Source organism: Giraffa tippelskirchi, chromosome X, assembly GCF_054371585.1.
Source record: "Giraffa tippelskirchi isolate mGirTip1 chromosome X, T2T-mGirTip1v1.2.pri, whole genome shotgun sequence".
Classification (NCBI taxonomy): Eukaryota; Metazoa; Chordata; class Mammalia; order Artiodactyla; family Giraffidae; genus Giraffa; species Giraffa tippelskirchi.
The window spans coordinates 109222229-109243095 of record NC_137289.1 but is presented as its reverse complement, the minus strand read 5'-3'; the positions used below and the strand labels follow the sequence as shown (position 1 = coordinate 109243095).

Genomic DNA, 20867 nt, shown 5'->3' with positions numbered 1-20867 from the left:
GGCTCTGCAAGAGTGGGAGAGACCCCTACAGTGCATGGCATTCCAGTTTCCATTTCTGTGTGGCCTGCCTGTAATCCAATTCTTATCCTCGAGTGCCTGTGAGATTGTAGCATTTACTGTTACAATAAATCCTGCACTTCAAGCTAGTGAGATTAGATTTCTATCACTTGCTATCAAACATGCCTAAACAGGAGGAAAGTTGTATGCAGTTGCTCTTGAGCAAAAATGTGGAGTGATGGTAGGATCATCCCACAGTGATAATAAGGTGGGAAAATGGTAGTCCATTCAGTGATGGCAAAGCAACCCCTTAAGTTATAGGCAGCTGGGGACTTACTTGGCAGTCCAGTGGTTGGGACTCCACACTCCTAATGCAGGGGACAGGGGTTCAATACCTGACTGGGGAACTAAGATTCTGCATGCCACAAAAAGCAACCAAAAAAAAAGTTATAGACAGCTGTCTCAAGGGTCTCTGAGTGGGTGCCCACCAAGGAGGAGGATTTGCAATACTTGGTAGCCAAATATAAGGATAGCTGAGTGAGTTGGTTATTACATCTGGTGGCTTAAGTAAAGAATATCAAGAAAGAGGCAAATTCCTTCCAGGATGCCCAGCTGAAGGAAGATAAGGAAAAGCAAGGTCCTTAAGTAATTTTCATGGGCTGCTCTTCCTATCTGTAATAATTTGTCCCAGAGCAGTACTGGCAACTCTCTAAGGTTTAAAATGGCTTTAATAGGAAACTATATCAGACTCTACTGAGTGATGCTTTGGAAAATTGTTAGTAGGTCTGACAGTCATAAATAAATCATTTTGCAGAGATTGTTTAAATTATACATCATTGGTAATGATTATTCAGGTGTAATGAGTTTAGTTGATTACAAGAGTGTTTTTTTAAGATGATGTAATAACTGCCAGTGTTAGTTTGTTGTTTGAAGTGCTCACTAGTGGGAATGATTTAAAATTTTAAAGTATCTGACTTCCATTAGTTGTGAGAGATATTTTAAAATATGTAAACTGGATTGGTGCTCTCCTGTAGCCCTGAATCACCCTGGCACTAAAAGAGAAGGCTTTGGTTAATGCTCCAAAGCTCCTATTTTGAGGCAGTTATCTCAGGCAAATTCATAAAGGCCAGTTAATTATTGGTTCTTGTCTCTCTCCAACCAAAGGGGGAAAAAAGAAGAAGAAAAGAAATCTTGCCACCAACCATCCTTTTCAGCCAACTGTGGTCAAGCTGATACCCCCCAGATGAACAATTATATGTCTGCCTTCCACATTTCTACGTCTCCAATACACTATGGACCAACTTGGAGATCCAGGGGGTGTCACAACAATATTGACATGTGGGAGTCAAGCAGGTGTACTGCTCAGAGCTCCCTTCAAGGAAAAACTTGCCATCCAGCACCAAGGAGTTCTAATCAGCTGACAGCCTTCAGCTATTCTGTCTTCAGGATCCACCTCATCTTTGGAGCTGAGGCCAATATATTCTCAGGCAGCTGCAGCCAGTGACTCAGCACACTAGAAGTTCAGGGACTGGCCATTTGAGTTGTTTTTTAAATTAAAAAAAATGTTTTTAATTGGAGGATAATTGCTTCACAATGTTGTTAGTTTCTGCCATACAACAAGATGAATTGGCTATAAGTATACACATATCCCCTCCTTCTTGTTCCACTCTCCCCCTCCATGCCCCTCTCTAGGTCATCACAGAGCACCGAGCTGAGATCCCTGTGCTATATGGCAGGTTCAATATGGGGCTATTCTAATGGCAGTCTTTGCTCCAAAGCAGGCTTTTCCTGCCCAATCCTGTTTCAGCCCCCTTTTGCCTTTTATAAGCTCTATCCCCCCAATAAACCTATTACACTTCCAATCCAAGTTCCATGTTGGCTTCAAAGAGGACCTAACTGAACATGTGATTTCACTTTTATCTGCTGCCACCCCTGAACCAAGACCAATGCTATTTTCATGAGAAGTTGTTAGATTGAAAAGGAAGAACTTCAATAAAAAAGGTTCATAAAGACTTCCACTACTGATTTCAAGCCATAACCAACCCAACATGCTGGCAATCTGAGTCTGCTGGAACCCAAATGAGGAGACAGCTGTGAGCCTAGCTGAATAGCACTACCTGGTTTCTACGTCATGCTGGGTTCCTTGGGTTAAAATTAATGCCCTAATTGGAAACGCTCTTGGTCATAGGAGTGGGAATGCTATGGAGAAGCCAAAGGAAGTGAAAAACTCTGAATCTGGGACCCCTCTAAAAGCTCAAGCTAGACAAATGTGATGATTCCTCCAAATATAAGGCCAAACCTGAGATGCAGTTGGGCTGATTACAAGCAAAGGCCAACAAAGCCCCACCTATCTGTCAAGTTCCGAGCCAGGCAGAGAAAACTTAGCAAGGGAGAAAAAAAAAAAACAACAACCCTGCCCTCATGGAGCATGCATTCTGGGGAAGGTGGGGGGGAGGGGGAGATAATAAAAAGGTGAATTACTTGTTAAATGGTTATACACACTGTGGGAAAAAAATGAAGCAGATAAGGAGGGTAGACTATAAGAACAAGGTTGCAATTTTAAATAGAGTGTCTGGGAAGGCCTCACTGATAAGCTGACCTTTGAGTAGGAGGCACCAAGAGGTAACCCATGCATATGTAAAAAGGAAAAGCACTCCAGGCAGAAAGAATAGAATTTGCAAAGACCCTGAGATGGAAATGAGCTTAGCATAGTTGGCAAGCATCCAGAAGCCAGTGTGGCTGGAGAAAAGTGTCAAAGAGGGAGAGTGGTAGTGACATGAGGGCAGATAAGTAGCTAAACCAGGTCATGTAGGGCCGGGTAGGCCACTATTGGGACTTTGACAAAAGGGAGGAGCTATTGAAGGATTTTTATCAGAGGAATGACATGATCTGGCTTATTTTTAACAAATTCACTCTGCTACGTGGATGATAGACCATAGAGAAGCTTGAATGGAAGTAGGGAGGCCAGTGAGAGGGCACTGCACCAATTGAGGAGTGAAATGATAAAAAGATAATGGCATGGAATACATAGGGTAGTTTGCAGAGGTGAAAAGCTATGGTAGGACTCTGGATACATTTTGATGTAGGAATCTGACTTAGAAACTGGGCTGCTCCAGTGGTCAAACTGGTCAAAGTGGGTCTGACTTAAATTGGACTAGGTCCATGGTGAGGCCTCAGATGAATTAAAATTTGTTTTAAGGCTGAACTAATAGGTTAAATTTACCATAGATAATCTTAGCATTGAGAATTTTTTTGAAGTACAGTTGATTTATAATGTTCTCATTTCTGGTGTACAGCATAGTGATCCAGTTATATATATATATACATTTAAAATATTTTCCAATATGGTTTATCCCAGGATATTGAATACAGTTTTCTGTGTTATACAGTAGGAACTTGTCGTTTATCCGTGCGTGTGTGAGTCACTCAGTGGTATACAACTCTGCGACCCCATAGACCATAGCCCGCCAGGCTCCTCTGTCCATAGAATCCTCCAGGCCAGAATACTGGAGTGGGTTGCCATGCCCTCCTCCAGGGGATCTTCCCGACCCAGGGATCAAACCCAGGTCTCCTGCATTGCAGGCAGATTCTTTACCATCTGAGCCATCAGGGAAGCCCCTGTTTATCCATCCTATATGTAATAGCTTACATCTGCTAATCCCAAACTGCCAATCCATCCCTCCCCCTCTATCCCCACGTCCCCTCCCACAAGTCTGTTTTCTCTGTCTGTACCACAGATAATCTTGAATTTCAGTGGCTGCAGTGGAGAAATCTGAACCATTTTACTTTTGATTTATTCTTATTTTTGATACAGCTTCATAGCAATGCCACACACCTTCTTAAAAAACAAACGATTGGCGCCCAAATACAGAGCGGTGAGCTGCACACGGTGTGTATCCCTGCGCGCTGGCGGCGGGAGCAACAGGAGGCTATACTCTGAAGAGTCTTTTCTGGCCTCTCGGTTCATCTCCAGGCAGTGACGCAGGGACACAGAAATCTGGGCACCACTCGAACGAGGAATTCCAGGTCAGAGACGGAGACTGTAGTTGGCCCAAAGGCAAGCTAAGTTCGAGCTAAGTTTCCGGAGGAGGCGGAAGAGAAGCAGCGGCCATTTTATTCTGAACTTTACGGTTGGACCCCAGGGGCGGCTTGGGGTTTGGCTCCGACCCTTCCCTCTTTCCTGATGCTGGCCTTGGCCGTCAAAAACGAGGTCTCCACCCAAGGCTTTGCTGACAACTCAGAGGTGGCAGCCATGAAGAGCCAACAACTTTCCAAAGACTTCATCAGCCCCATTCCAGCAGTGGGACGTGCTGAGTCCCTGCAAGTTCTGACACCTGTGTGACTTTCCCCCTGCTTTTTCAACACCGAGTTTTGGACCTTTATCTTCGCAGCTCTTCCCACAACTGTTTTAAAACTGTTGCTGAGGTTGGAGAGAGGCCAAGACGGCAGAGGAGACGGACTTTGACCACACCTCCTTTCGGGAACACACCAAAATCACAGCTGCTGAACAACCATTTCCTAGACTAGCAGAGGTAAGTTTGATGGGTCCCTAGAGCAAAGGAGATCTGTGCCCAGCTTCTCAGCAATGCCCCTGGGGAGGGAGCAAGACCCAAGAGAGGAGTGGGTGCTACTTGGTCAGGGCCAGCGTGGGTCTCAGTGTAGACCAATCACAGAGGACCACATGGACACCCACACACGCGCACACACACAGTACCTTGACCTTTCATAAGATCCCACACATGGACTTTAGGGAAGGGAAACCCCCAAATGACCGAAGTGGCATTTTAGAAAAACGTCGTCTTTTTTTTTTAATTGGAGTATAGTTGATTCACAATGTTGCATTAGTTTCAAGTGTACAGCCAAGTGATTCAGTTATACATATCCATATAGATAGATAAATAGATGCTTTTTCAGATTCTTTTCCCTTACAGGTTATTACAAAATATTAAGTATAGTTCCCTGTTCTATATGGTAGGTGCTTGTTGGCTATCTGTTGTATATATAGTAGTACATATATGTTAATTCCAAACTCCAAATTTACCTCTCCCTACCCCTTTCCTCTTTGGTAACCATAAGTTTATTTTCTACATCTGTGGCTTTGTTTCTGTTTTTTAAGTAAGTTCATTGGTATCTGTTTTTTTTTAGATTCTACCTATAAGCAATATCATATGATATTTGTCTCTCTGACTTCATTTAGTATGATAATCTCTAGGTCATCTATGATGCTGCAAATGGCATTATTTTATTCTTTTTATGGCTGGGTAATATTCCACTTTGTGTATATGCACACACACACACCACATCTTCTTTATCCATTCATCTGTGAATGGACATTTAGGTCCCTTGCATGTCCTGCCTACTGTACATAGTGCTGTAATGAACACTGAACTGCATGTATGTAAAGGTCATTCCTTGCACCCATGGATTTGTGAAGTGAGATTTATTAATGTCACATCCTTGCTTTATCAAAGATATATTATATACAGTTTAGCTTTCATGTCATATGCAGTTGATTATAAACTGATAATTTAAAACTGGACCCCCCAAATATGGTGTTGACAAAACTTTATGATCATATATATTCCTGGTAATAATCCTGTGAGATAAAAAGAATATGTATTACTCCCACCACTATCCCATTTTATAGGTGAAAAAACTAATTCAGAACAGTCAAATGAATGAACAAAAGTCACACAGCTATGCTAGAAGCAGAGTTGATCTGATATGTAACTGCATAAAATCCTTATGTAATATCATGCTACCTCTATTAATCAAAATGTTGATTTTTAAGAGCATTCCATTTCCTGACCACATTAAACAAGTACACATTTTCTGTGTTTTGGATTAGTTTTTCCCAGCAAGGTGAATTTGCATTTTTCAAAATTCAGTTTCAATTTTCAAACATCCATTATAGAACTGATGCCGCATTATTTGTTAATTGTTGCCTAATTGTTGAATTTTCTTGTTTTGGTACAGCTAAACTTTTTTTTTTTTGGATGAGACACATTTTGCTAAAGTTACCTGCTGTTGTTTGTGATTCCGGTGGTGATGCTGCCAGCTGGAGAAAAGGGGCGGCAGCTTGAGTGAAATTTTCATGTTTGATATCTTCAAAGTGGAACCCACAATTACTTCCCTCCATTTTAAATTTTATAACACAGTGGGGCTACTTAGATTGTACAATGTAGTCCTAAGGTTTTTTGATGTTTCCCCAAATTCTGAGACTTGTTTTATAATCATGACTGCGTAAAAACTCTCAGTGGCTTAGCAGACTTACATGGTTACAAAGGAAGCTCGCTTCCATAAAATACTCATGTAATAAAAAAAAATCTTTTCTTTGGTATTCAGCTGTGTTAGTGCCCTGGAGAAGGTGAGCCCATGTTAGTCCTTCACCATAAAGTTGTATATTGTTATTATGACAGCATTCCAAAAGCATATGTCAAAAATAAAAATAGACCACTTCATTTCTAACATCTTCACGAAGAGGAACAAAAGGGGACCCAAGTACTAGATAGGAATGATTTTGTAAATACCAGCATTGAGCAGTGACCACAATATGAAAAGAAACCAGTAAGATGAAAGACCTGTTTCGTCTATTTCTCCATTTTGATCCCCAAAGCAAGTGTGTGGTTTACAATGAAAACCAGCTTCACTGAGTGTGACTATGAAAGAAAGAAGCACAATGGTGCAGAGTAGAGAATTCTGGGTCAGGAGGGCTGCCAGCCCAGTTTTGTTGCTGACTTGTCAGCAAATCATTAACCTTTTTATGTATAAGAATCTTATTTGTGAAATGAAGATCCCTCCACCTGTTCTTAATCAAGTGTTAATGGTTATTAGGAGGATTAATTGTACAATCCCTAGAGTTCCAAAGGGGAAAATGAGGTGTGGAGGCAGCAGCTGTAATCTCTTAACTAGATGCTGTTGTATAGACCACTATAAGAGCAAGCTGGGTGGCTTCCCAGGTGGTTCAGTAGTAAAGAATCTGCCTGCCAATGCAGGAGCCACAGAACACCCGGATTCGATCCTTCGGTTGAGAGGATCCCCTGGAGGAGGAAGTGGCAACCCACTCCAGTACCCTTGCCTGGAAAATTCCACAGACAGAGGAGCCTGGTGGGCTACAGTCCATGGGGTCGCAAAGAGTCAGACACAACTGAGCACACACGCACAGGAGCAGGCTGCCTGTGCTTTGACACTCTCATTCCCTTATTTAGGAAAGTTAAGCTATACAAAATGAATTTTTAAACAATCAATAATTTCCAAATAAAAACAATAAGCATAAGCACCTTTTTATCACTATATTAGAATCAATCATTTCATCAATTAATTAATCGATCAAATTAACAACCAAGAGTAGAAGCACCATCTAGAAATTTGCTCCCCACTGTTGAACTCTTTATGGGAGGTAGATATTATCCATGGACATGTGTGCACCAAATTCTTTTTTAAGCCATACAAATAGCTCAGTGCCTAAGATCCCATGATAGCAGGTAGAATCAGAATGCAAAATTATAAATATAAAATTTCAAATAAATATGTTCTAACCATCATCAGTTTTTAAAATTGGACAAGATATAGCTGATCATTATATTGTTCTTATTAAATGCATTTTTAATGAATAATAATTGTTTTAATTTTCAGGGGTAAAAGAACTGGACTAAGGCTATAATATAAAGAGTTCAGAAGTCTTAGCCAGCATACTTAAAACAGTTATAAGATCCATCAGTTTTATCTCTCAGATAATTGTTGCCATATAATAGCTGGTCTTATACCCCTCATAAACTTTCAAATTAAGCTTCTACATGCTCTCCTGATTCATAATTTTGTTCTCATGGACACCACTGATATCAGTTAAAATCAAGTCACCTAATGGCTTTCTCTTTAGGAAACTCGCTACTAGCCACTTATCTTACTTAGAATGAACAATTATCTTTATAAGGGATTGAAAATTAACTAAACAAACACAAAACTGGATAATCAAGAACAATAACCAAATCAGAACATGGAATACCCAGTCTAATCTATGACTGGGAGAGGGTTAGTTCTACTGTTTCTGAGTTATAAAATGAAACAACTGAAATGTTGGTGCTTTTAAGGTCAAATTTTGTCATTCAAAACATAATACAATTAAGTTACAAATGAATCAAAAAATTGCTCTAAGAAAAAGGGAAAAGGAAGGTTTTCTTAGAAGCAAGCAGTGGGCATTTAGTGAATGCAAGGCCCTAAAATGGGGAAAGGAATACTAAGGTGCCGTGTTCATGCTTCTACTTGAGGCAGTTGGCATCTGGAAGGAAGATAAGCCTTGAATCAACTAGGAAACAAGTTAAATGATGCTAGTATACTATTGAAAGAGAGGAAATACTAGTGTTTGTTTTCTATGACCTCTATACAACCTTATCACTGATTTATCTCACCAGACATAGGATTCATATAGTGTGTTTTCTGTTGCTGCATAATAGGTTACTGCAAACTTAGTGGTTTACAACAACTCATTTATTGTCTCACTAGTCTGTAGGTTAGAGTCTGGGCATAGTGTGCCTGGGTTTTCCGCTCAGAGTCTCACTGAGCTGATATCATCATGTCAGTTAGGACTGTGATTCTCATCTGGGGCTTGAAGTGCTCTTCCAGGCTCTCTGGCTGTTGGCAGAACTCAGTTCCTTGGGGTTGTAGGACTTAGAGCCCCATTTTTCCTGTTTGTTGTTGGCTGGTGACTGCTCTAAGCTTTTGGAGACGGTGCCTAGTGTCTTGCCATGCAGCTGCCATAGGCAGTTCACATGAATGTGTACTCTTTTCTAGGCCAGCCACTGGGTATCACTCTGCCTTTCTCCTCTGTGACTAGCTAGAGAAAGCAATTTGCTTCCAAACGGCTCACTGGATTTGGTCAGTTCCACTGAGTTGACTTAAAATCAGTTGTGCCATGTAACATAAAATAATCATGGGAATGATATCCTATCATATTTTTAAGTCCCTCCCACATTTAAAGGGAAGAGATTATACAGGGGTGTAAGTCACTGGAGGGGGGGTGGTCATCTTTGGAATTCTGTCCACCATGTTTAGTTCATAAAACATTTCCACACAGTTTATAATTCCACACTCTCTGAAACTTTATGCCCCCCCCTTTTAAAAATAAGAAACCCAAATGGGACTAGGACAAAGAAGGGAAGAACCATCAATTACAGAATTCCTACTGTGTTCTGGGACAAAACTGGGTGCTTTTCATGCAGTGCTTCTTTTCATTTTCACAAAGCATTTGCGATAGTAACCTTATCCTACTTTATATATGAGAAACACTAGGCTCAGAGTAGATGAATAATTTGCTCAGTGTCACAAGGCATGTAAGAAATATAGCCAAGACTTATATCCAAGTCTTTTGATTCCAGTTTGCTTTTTTCTTTTTCTTTTTAGGTTGTTCAGAGGAAGAACAAAATACTTCATGCGATGTATGCTTCACAAAAAGAAGACAACAGTTACAGGGTTTCTGGGTACAAGTGGGTGAGTAGAATGCAGGCAAACATGTCAATGTGTTTTGAATACAGTGGGGGTGCTCAGAAGGGAATATAAGACCAGCACATGGGACTGTGTGGAGGACAATTTGACTACTCCTATCAAAATTTACAAAAAGCACACTACCTCTGATTTAGCAATTCCACTTTTGAGACTATATCCTACCAATATATTTGCTCATGAGAAAAATTAAATGCACACCAAGTTATGCTTTTCAGCACTGCCTGTAATAGAAAAGAAGGGAAACATCCCGATTGTCCATCCATAAGGGGCTGTTTCTATAAACCATAACACATCCTTGCAATAGAATGCTGTGCGGCTATAAAGAAAGAATGAGAAGGCTCTTTATACATGAACATGGGGCTGATTTCACTATTTTGTTAAATGAAAAAATGCAAGATGCAGAACTGTGTGCATGTGGTCACTGTTTTTATAGAAAGGGGAAGGAAATACAGATATATCTCTCCAATGATTGTGGTGTGTGTGTGTGTGCATGTATGTATAACTTGTATATGCATAGACTATCTCTGGAAATACACACATGAAAACTGACAACATGATCCATCTCTAGGCAGGGAAACTAGGGTGCTGAGAATAAAACTTGAGTAGAAATTTTCACTGTAGAGACTCATGTACCTATTTGACTTGTGAAATGTGAGTATATGTTATACAAGTAGGTGGTCTGCTGGTTATGATAGATCCAAAGGGAAGGGGGAAAGGGGGCTCAAGAGACATGGAAAATACTTGCATGTAGAACTTCGTTTATTTGGCAAGGTACATAGAGTTATTTCTGAAATTTTTGTTTGAGGAGCCAGTGTTTAAATTTATGTCACTGTTTATTAAGTCCAAAAATAATAGCAAGGAAACATTAATAGTGAGTAGAAGCCACAAAGAGAAGTATGAGGCCCAGAACACTTAGAATCTAAATATGTAAACAATGAAGCGGTGTAAGAAGTCTGATGGAGCCAGGAATGAAAATAATAGAATATCACGTAAGTGAAAGAAGTTACTACTTTTTGTTCATGCCAAGGGAAATTTCAGTTTACTATCTTGAAACTTATTAATCTCTAAAAAACTAATACCTGTATACATTTTAACTAGAGCATCTTAAATAACCATCCTCTGTTTTCCTAAAAGCAACTACAAAAGTCAAATAGGGGTCTGTCTAAGTGCCAAGAAAACTAAGTATATCCTCAAACCTTCAAAATAAAAGTTTTCAAAGCTTGGAGCTTACAGATCTCATGTGCATTAAAGACTTCCAAGATTTACAACAGAAACCTCTCCAGGAAGCAGTGTCTTTGAACTCCTCTCTTACGAGGCTGCCTGGTGATATTTAGTGTTGGGGTGGGGGTGTAGTGAGGAGGAAGAAGATGTGGGAGAAACTGTAAGTGTAGAAGAAAGAGCAGACCCAGAGGATCCAGTGGGATGTTTCCTTTTCTCCTCCTGTTCCCTGTGTCCTTAACGGCACCATTGCCTCCTTTGAGAGCCAAGAAACTGAGATTACAGTCAGATTATGCTTTGTGTGCCTCAGCTGACACCAGAGTGTCCAGCAAGTAAATTACGTGTTCTGTTGTGCCTGTACTATCCTCATAACCCTGCCTTTTTATTTTGCAATGGAACTGATCATCCAGTAGGTCCTCTGGGACCATCGGTAATTTTAAGCCCTATTGGGTGGACAGTCTACTCCAAAGTATACACCTCCAGCATTTCTCTGAAAAGTTCCCTCTTTTAAATTTATTTTTCATTTGCAAATAAAAAATTCCCCTGTAGGTGCTATGACAGAAATGGTTCAAGTCTCTGTTTGCCCCTGAAATTGTATACATGCTTTCCACCCACACTGTTTCTAAAGAACTCAATTTTTGAAATGTGCCCTTTATTTTTGTCCCTTCCTCTCCCTCATAACCTTCAGGGGGTGGAAATTTAAGTAATTAAAATCTGAAAGAACAACTCTAATTTGCATTCCAGTTGGAAGATGAAATTATTTTTGCTGCAGAAATTGCCACGGCACTATACCTAAAAGTCATGACATGTGAATGGGACCTGCAAAGTTTCGTTGAAACAAAATAACTCAATGTATTGTAGCCTCACAGTTCACAGGATGGTAGTAGCTTTGTGGAATTCCATGTTTAATCAATGCACTGGTGACAAAGAAATCCTTTCAGTTTGGTCACTGACTGCTTCTTTGATGGGTTTAAGTTTGGAGACTCCAAATTAACCCTAAATATTTGCACTCATGTTCCTTGGACAAAATTAGGCAAAAGAAAAGAGACCATTAGGTATTTTAAACATAACAATCAGGTAAGGCTGTAGAGGGATGTAAAGATACAAAACTGAAGGCCATGTGGGCCAATTGTTGCAAATTTTAAAATCCCAGAGGGCAAAGGGTGCATGCATCTGTCATATCTAGGATGCTAGAGGGAAAAAACCACAATAGTCAAAGGAGAACACCAGCTTCAGAGAAAGATGGAGCTATGAAAGTAGCATTGTGAGTATTCCTAAAAGTTTCCTTTAGTCGTGTGAGACTCAGCTCTCTACCGCTGATTACGAACTCTCTGAATTTGAGAGATATTTTGAAAGGAAACTCTTAAAACTCTGCTCAACTCTGCTAACCCTTATTTCTTGGACTGCAAGTTGCCAAGATCATGAAAGCTAAGTAGAGGAGTAAGAATGACCAGAGAATTCATCAAAGTAAAATGTAGGTCAGGTGGAGGCCTTAATTTGGGCACCCCCAGAAGCCAACCTGAGACAAGGACTGGAGTGTAAGTAGTTTATTTGGAAGGTGAATGAAACATCCAGTAGCAGGGGAAAGAAGTGAGGCAGGGAAGTCAGATAATATACAAATATTGCATTAAAAAATGTATAGCACTATGCAAACAGGATTGCTTTTAATCCAATCTCATTTTACAGTAGGCAGAATTGAAGCCCAAGAAAAGACCTAAGTTTCACAATTCATCTAATTAATTGTATCAGAGCCAAGACTACTGTCCACTAATTCCAGGTGTGTTTACTTACACTTGAACAGAATTCTTTTAGCATTTCCTGCTTACCAGGTGGTGCAGTGGTAAAAGAATCTGCCTGCCAATACAGGAGACAAGGGTTTGATCCCTGGGTTGAGAAGATCCCTGGAGGAGGAAATCGCAACCCACTCCAGTATTCTTGCCTGGAGAATCCCATGTAAAGAGGAACCTGGCGTGCTACAGTCTGTGGGGTCGCAAAGAGTCAGACATGACTGAGCAACTGAGCATGCACGCTTTGGGAAAAAGACAAAAGAGAAAATAATTTTGTATCAAAGATGTAAAAAAATTTAAAAATTACTTTCCAGTGTATGCCCTTGGGTCCATGAATTTTTAATCCGATTTATTGCATTTTTTTTCTCTATAATGGTATACTGAGAATCTACAGTGCTACTTAGAATAATAACCTTAAGATAAAGGAAAACCCTGCATTGTCTAAGGGAGCCCTATTACTATTCTTATAAAAGCAGGAAAGTTAACTAATACATTTTTAAAGGATATTAAGAATCAAGGTTGAAAGAAAATGTTCTAGTTAACCTGCAAATTACATGTACCCTAATACTCATTCTGTAGTTCTCATTCATTTGATTTTAATAGATTTATAAAATGAGAATTTTAGTGTTGGGAAATTTTGTGTTAGAAAATGTGAGTTGCTATCTGAAGTGAGACCATGAGAGGTGGCTGGATGCAGGAGAGAGAGTGTTAGTGTTGGGATCAGAGAATTAAGTTCTACACTCTAGCTCTGCCACTTAATAGCTGTGTGGTCTGGGGCAGATTACTTAACTTCTCTGTACCATGCTGAATCATGTCAAGGATTGTAAGAGAATATCAGATCCTTTCAGGCAGAAACTTTGTTTTGTTCACTGCTGTATCCTCAGTGCCTGAAACTGATTAGCAGAATAAGCATTAGAGATAAACTGTCAAGTGTCCAGTACAGCATCTAGGTTACTGTAGGTGTCAACATAACTCTTATTACCATGAAGAGAAGGATAATGTTTTTAGGAAGAGTATATGATCTCTGTTTCTAGCCAAGCAGGAGGCACAAGGCGCAAATACAGGGTCAGGAATTGAGGAAAGATAGCATGGAGTCCCGGAGAAGGCAATGGCACCCCACTCCAGTACTCTTGCCTGGAAAATCCCATGGATGGAGGAGCCTGGTAGGCTGCAGTCCGTGGGGTCATGAAGAGTCAGACACGACTGAGCGACTTCACTTTTACTTTTCACTTTCATGCATTGGAGAAGGAAATGGCAACCCACTCCAGTGTTCTTGCCTGGAGAATCCCAGGGACGGGGGAGCCTGGTGGGCTTCCGTCTATGGGGTCGCACAGAGCCGGCCACGAACGACTGAAGCGACTTAGCAGCAGCAGCAGCAGCATGGAGTCCTGGTGATATAGTGGTAAAGGATTCACTTGCCAGTGCAGGAGACATATGTTCGATCCCTGGGTTGGGAAGATCCCTTGGAGAAGGAAATGGCAACCCACTCCAGTATTCTTGCCTGGGAAATCCCATGGGAAGAGGAGTGTGGCGGGCTATAGTCCATGGGGTCACAAAAGAGTCGGACATGACTTAGTGACTAAACAACAACAAGGCATGGAGTCAGAGGCATTCAATTAAAACCATCAGATATCACTTCACATGTATAAGATTTTTTTCTTTTAAAAAGGGGGATAAAAGTGTTAGTGAGGATGTGGAAAAATTATAGCCCTCATACATGCTGGTAAAAATGGTGCAGTTGCTATGTAAAACAGTTTGGCCTTTTGTCAAAAAGTGAAACAGAATTATCATAAGACCCTGCAATTCCATGAGCTTCCCAGGTGGCTCAGTGGTAAAGAATCTGCCTGCAATGCAGGAGACCTGGGTTTGATCCCTGGGTGTGGAAGATCCCCTAGAGAAAGAAATGGCAACCCACTCCAGTATTCTTGCCTGGAAAATCCTATGGACAGAAAGGAGCCTGGTGGGCTACAGTCCATGGAGTTGTAAAGAATTGGACAAGACTGAGTGACTTCACACACACCCACAATTCCACACCTAGGTATTTACCCAAGATTATTGAAATCAGGGACTTGGATACTTGTATATTGATGTTCACAGCAGCGTTACGCACAATAGCCCAAAGGTGGGAACAACTAAGTGTAATCAACAAATGAATAGATAAACAAAATGTGGTACTTATATGCACTAGGGTATTATTCAGCCATAAAAAGGAATAAAGTTCTCATACATGCTACAATGTGGATGAACTTTGAAAACATGCTAAGTGACATAATACAGACACAAAGGGACAGATATTGTATGATTCCACTTTTATGACATATCAAGAATAGGCAAATTCATACAGACAAAAAGTAAATTAGCAGTTACCTGGGAGATGAGGAAGCAGGGGAGTTATTGCTTAAAAGTTACAATGTTTTTGTTTGAGATGATGAAAAGATTTTGTAAATGGATAGTGGGATGTAATTAATGCCACTAAGTTATGCACTTAAAATGGCAAATTTTATGTCACATATATTTATCATATATATATATATATATATATTTACCATAATAAGAAAAATAGAGAAGCAATATTCTCACCTAGGATCAGGATGGTAGACTGAATAATGCTTTCCTTGCCTCAGGTATGCACACTCTAATCCCTGGTTTTATGCCTTTGCATGTCATATTATTCGGCAAAAGGGACTTTGCCATCAACCTCTGATGATTAAGATTACAGATCTTAAAATAAGGGAAGTATTGCAGATTATCTCTGTGGGCCTGATATAGTCATTACAGGGCCTTAAAAGTAGAAGAAGAAGGCAGAAGAGGCAGTCACAGAGATGCTATGGAAGAAGAGACAGGTGAAGTTCCAAGTATGAGAGGCTGTTGATCTATCCACCATTGCTGCCTTTGAAGATAGGGGAAGAAAGCTGTGAAACCAAAGAATTCTGGAGATGTCTGGAAGATGAGAAATGGGACCTCAGTCCTACAGCTACAAGGAATTGAATTCTTCCAGCAACCTGAATAAACAAAGAAGCAAATTCCACTTCACAGCCTGCAGAAGAGAACACAGCCCTGCAGACACCTTGACTTTAGCCTGGTAAAACCTGTGTTGGATTTATAGAGCTGTAAAATAATAAACCTGTGTTTAAAACAACAAATAGTGATGCTGTTGTGGAGGTGGCTATTACTGTGTGATTGGAAGACAGCTAAGGTCTAGATGAGGTGTTTTGCTGTAAGCAGAAAACAGAGCAAAAATGACCATCAAGAGTGTTGTACAGATTGTTTTTTTCGAAGATGGTTACAATAGTATCTCCCATCCTGTTCTCTTATGCAATGAGAACTTGCCACTCCTCTGTCAAGAAGCTCCTCCCCTTGAATCTCTCCTTTGTGACTTCCTGGAAACCAATGGAATATAATGAAAATAATCCTGCATGATTTCTGAGGCTGTATCCAAAGAGACCATGTAGCTTCTGCCTGGCTCCCTTAAAATACTTGTCCTCCAGGTACTACTTTCCAGGACATTATCTCTTGGAACACAGACTCCATACTGTGAGAAAGCCCAAGTCACACAGAAGGGTCATGTTATGTGCTCCAGTTGATATTCCCAACTGAGCCCAGCCTTAGAGTCATGCCCACCCAGATGCCAGATGGGTGAAGCCCCTACGTAATTCCAGCTGACAGTTGTTTGAGTCATCTGCAGCTGAATCTGAATCTATATGCCCCCAAATTGCAGTATGTAGACAAACCATCCCTGCCAGACCCATAGTATCTGTGAGCATTAAACATTTGTTTATGTAACTGAGTTTGGGGAGTTTTGTTACAGAGCAGTAGATAATCAGAACAAGTGATAAAAGAAGAAACACAATTTAATAACACCCACAGAGAGGCTAGGGAGTGAAGAGGCATATAGATTGTTCTGTGTCTTTTGCTTGGGGGTTAGGGGGATGATGGTCCTCATTACTCATGGAAAGCATATTTCCAGGGATGGAGAAGAGTCAAGGAAAAAGATCATCTTTCTATGGAGCAATATGAAAATGAGGGATACCTTGGGTTTTGATGGGAGGCTTGTGATTGAGCTCCCTGGAGCCACTCTTAGCATTGTGAGGAACAGCACTGTAATTCTCAAAAGTATCGAAGTTTCAGTTTATTGCAGCCTGGCTGATCCTGAGAAAGGGTTGACCAACCAGTAAGGGTTGACAAGAATTACTGTCAGTTGCCTAGAGTAGAGTAGAGATCTACATATTGAAGTGCCAATGAAGAATGCGTTCCAACATATTGAATTCTTGTGAAAAGCTGTTAAATAATGAAAACTACCCTGGATGCTTGCTGCAAGCCTTTTCAAATGACCTAAATTATGATGGTCAATAAATACAAAACTGAAAACATTATGAAATTAAAGAATTATGTCCAGATCAAGCCATCCTGAGAGGGTCCAACAAAAATGCTCTCATAAGAAAGCAGCCTTAGCATTCTACGAACATAACTGTACCAAGAAAACAAGCAGTGATGCAGATTAAATTCACAGAGCCTCTCTCTAGATGAGCCAGTGATTCATTACACTTGGTACCCATTATCTTGGCTATCAGGAAAATTAAGGGGAAAAGTGGACAATAGTTAACAAAAGATTTCTCAAAAGGACCCTCACAAAAAGCAGTTTTGTTTATTTATTTATTTTTGGTCAGTAAAGATTCCAACAGGTGGCCACACCTATGTTCTTTAGAATCCTTTGGACCCTCACTGTTCATTAGAACTTCATTACTCAAGAGCACAAGACCAAAGGCAGTGTACTAACTCAACCTGCTTTCTTAAGTACTCGGCTGTGCTACACTAAATAAATACATTAAATAATGGTCCTCTTAGCCCCAACTTGTGGTTTTCGCTCTTTTCATTCTGTACTTCATACCTATAGGGAGCGTATCCACATATACAAATTTAAGTTACTCCTTCTTTAAGAACTACTTACTGATTCCTGGACTTCCCTGGTGGCTCAGATGGTAAAGCGTCTATCTACAATGAGGGAGACCCAGGTTCGATCCCTGGGTCGGGAAGATCCCCTGGAGAAGGAAATGGCAACCCACTCCAGTACTACTGCCTGGAAAATCCCATGGATGGAGGAGCCTGATAGACTATACAGTCCATGGGGTCACAAAGAGTCGGACACGACTGAGCGACTTCACTTTCACTTTACTGATTCCTACATCTGTGTCTCCCAGTTCTTTCTCCTCACCCACTCTTCAGTTCCATCCTGAACTAAAGGGTGAAACTAAGGGAAAATATCTGCTCAGATATTTCCCCAGCTTTTTTATTTTTAAATAAGAACCCATTATCTAAAGTGATTGGAATAGATTTTAAGTGTCAATGATCATCACACCTTTTTATTTTAATCTAATTAATTTGCTTTGTGAATCCGTTTTCAGTACTAGCACTCAAGTAAATGCCCAGTCAACACTCTGAATTATTGTGATCCAAATTATGAGGATTTTTAAAAGAAAGCTAGCATCAGTGTTAGTAAACATGGATATTATCTTGCAGACTTGAAGAGAGAAAAATCAACATCCTCTATCCATCAACATGAGAAAGTTGGAGTAGATCACTGCTTTTAAAATTGGGCAGTATGAGCTTGAGGGAGTCTGTGACCTCCCTTCAGGGATGCCATTGAGATGAGAGGGCTCCCAATATGGAAAACTTCCTCTTCCCTTGCCTCTCACAAGTATAAACCAAAGCGACTCTGTTTTCATTTGTTTTTCATATTGTAAGGTTTTTTTTTGTATAAATGTTTCTGAATCTGATTTTTGTTTGGAAAACTTGCAGTCTGGCTGATCTGTAAGACTTCCTCTGGTGCTTTTATTCAGTGGTCCTATCAAGTCATGAAAAAGAGGCTGTGGGATCAGGACAATAAACAAAGCAGTTTAAATATATCTTCATAATCTACCTTTATGTGTTAGATGAGCTCAGACAGCAAGTGCAAAGGGACCTTTACTGTATTGTGTTGTGCAGGTCAGCTGATGCTCTTGATTTGCAAGGGCAAAAGTGCTCCTGCTTCACTGTCACTCTTTAGCAGAATAAAAAGTGCTCACATTCCATCATCTCATGGCCTCTTACGGCATTTTGGGGCTTTGAATAGCTAGAACTTTAAGACTTAACAATGACTGTAGCAGATGCTGTTGGTGCTCACATTTATTCTTGCCCTCACCATTCCCACATATGGCTGCAGTTTCTTCTTGTAAGCACCTGCAACTGCCTGAGTCCTTTCTTTGGCCGCAGGAACAGACTTGGTCTATGTACAAGGAAAACTGGAGATGCTAAGTGTTGCTGTTTCCAGGACTAGCCCTCAAATAATGAAAGACCAGAGTTGGTGGATAAATACTCCAGCTGCATCCCCCCTTGGGTGAGACAATTATAAGACAATTTCTGTAGTCACCAAGAGGTCCTCAGTAAGGTTAAGCCCTTATGGCCCACAGCAGTAACTTCATTAACTCACCGTGGATTGCCTTCCTTCCTTCTATTGTCTCTCCTGCTAGTTCTTCTTTGTAGAAGAAGTAGTCTCCAAAATAAACTGGTCCCAAATAAACTTTATTGTTTTCGCTCAGTTGTGCCTGACTCTTTTGCGACCTCTGGACTGTAGGCCTCCAGGCTCCTCTGTCCATGGGATTTTCTAGGGGAGAATAGTGGAGTGGGTTGCCATGCCCTCATCTAGGGGATCTTCCCAATGCAGGGATCGAACCTGTGTCTCCTGCATTGCAGGCAGATTCTCTTCTGCTGAGCCGGGGAAGCTCCCCCCTGCAAATAAACTACTCACATTCATATCCTTTTTGCAAGGTCTGCTTCTAGGGGAAACACAAGTGTATTAGTCAGAGTCCAGCCAGGAGACAGAAAGCTCACCAGTTATTTTAACAGGAGAATTTACTGTAAAAAATGTCAGCTAGGTATAAAATTAACTTGCTGTCTGTATGAGTTTCCTGGGGTCACCATAACAGAAGACCACAAACTGGATGGCTTATACAACAGAACTTTTCTGTCTCACAGTTCTGGAGGCTGGAAGTCTGAAATCAAGATGTTCGCAGGGAGTTTCCTCCTGAGGGCTGTGAAGGAGAATCTATTTCATGACTCTCTCCTAGTAGCCTCAGGAGAAGCTACCTCTTCTGGTTGCCTCAGGTTTTCATTGGATGGTATTCTCCCTGTGTATTCACATCTTCTTTCCTCTATATGGAAATGGCAACCCTCTCCAGTATTCTAGCGTGGAGAATCCCCATGGACAGAGGAGCCTGGCAGGCTACAGTCCATGGAGTCACAAAGAGTCAGACACGACCTAGCAACTAAACGACCACCATCCCTTTATATGTTTGTCTCTGTCCTGATTTTGTCTTTTGATAAGGACACTGATCATATTGAATTAAGGCTCATCCTAATCACCTCTTAACTTAATCATTGGCAAAGATTTTATTTCCAAGTAAGGTCACATTCACAGGTACTAGGACTTCAACATCTTTTGAAGGGACACAATTCAACCCATAAGGGGGCTTAAAGAGAAAAAAAGAGATCTCTAAAGTATCATGGAGGTAGCAACTTCAAGAAACTTCAAGAAACAGCTACCACCCCTAGTACTGAAGGAACAGAGAGAAGATGTCAAAATTATTCAAAGTTAGAGATCTAGAGGAAGGACCACATCAGGCTGAGACACAGATGCTTGAGGAAGGGACACCAGTTGACTGGGACTGGTGTGTTTGTGCTAAAACAAGAGGCCTCTTGTGGCCTGGACCCAGACCTCTAAAGGGAGGGGATGCTGGTATCTCTGAAGGGGGTACATGATGAAACTGGCTCTGAAAGTGTTGGAAAAACTGCAAACTGGATTCAGCTGCTGGTATAAGAGGAGACTTCCACTTCTGGAATTAAGAAGTGAGGTTAGGGTGACTCTCATAGGAGCAGGAATCTAATTGGGAATGCCAAGAAGCAAACAGGAAGAAGCATGTCCCTTCTCCTTCTCCAGCCTTGCATCTCTTTCTAGCACTCTGTATGAACAAAGCCCAAAAGGGAACAGCTGGCAGGCAGAAATGTGGTTTGTCAGACCCCCATCTCAGCATCATAAAGCAAAGGATAGAACACTCAGTATGGAGCTGAGCAAGAATAGCTTAATAACTAGCACATCAACCTGAGACAATCAGGCAACTGCGAAAAGTAAGATTTTTATCTCAAGGAATGAGGAATGTAAAGATTAGGTCTAAAAACATCAGTATGGATGCTTGATTAATGGCAGTTAATGAAACAGTATCTGAGTGAGAAAGAAACACTTCTGTGGAGGTGTGGCTATAAAGTAGTATGATTGAATTTTTAACAACATAGTAGAACTTCAGCATACAAATGAGAGCAGTTCTCTCCAAA

At 40.8% G+C, this 20867-nt stretch overlaps 1 long non-coding RNA gene across 1 annotated transcript in view; it reads left to right on the top strand.

Moving 5' to 3' along the window:
• The first annotated feature begins 3968 nt into the window (after positions 1–3968).
• Positions 3969–20867, top strand: part of LOC145535368 (uncharacterized) — a 136493-nt gene continuing 119594 nt past the window's right edge. The window contains exons 1-3 of the long non-coding RNA XR_014075393.1: positions 3969–4023; positions 4389–4529; positions 9397–9483. This is a non-coding gene — a long non-coding RNA (uncharacterized LOC145535368). The remainder of the gene's footprint in view (positions 4024–4388; positions 4530–9396; positions 9484–20867) is intronic.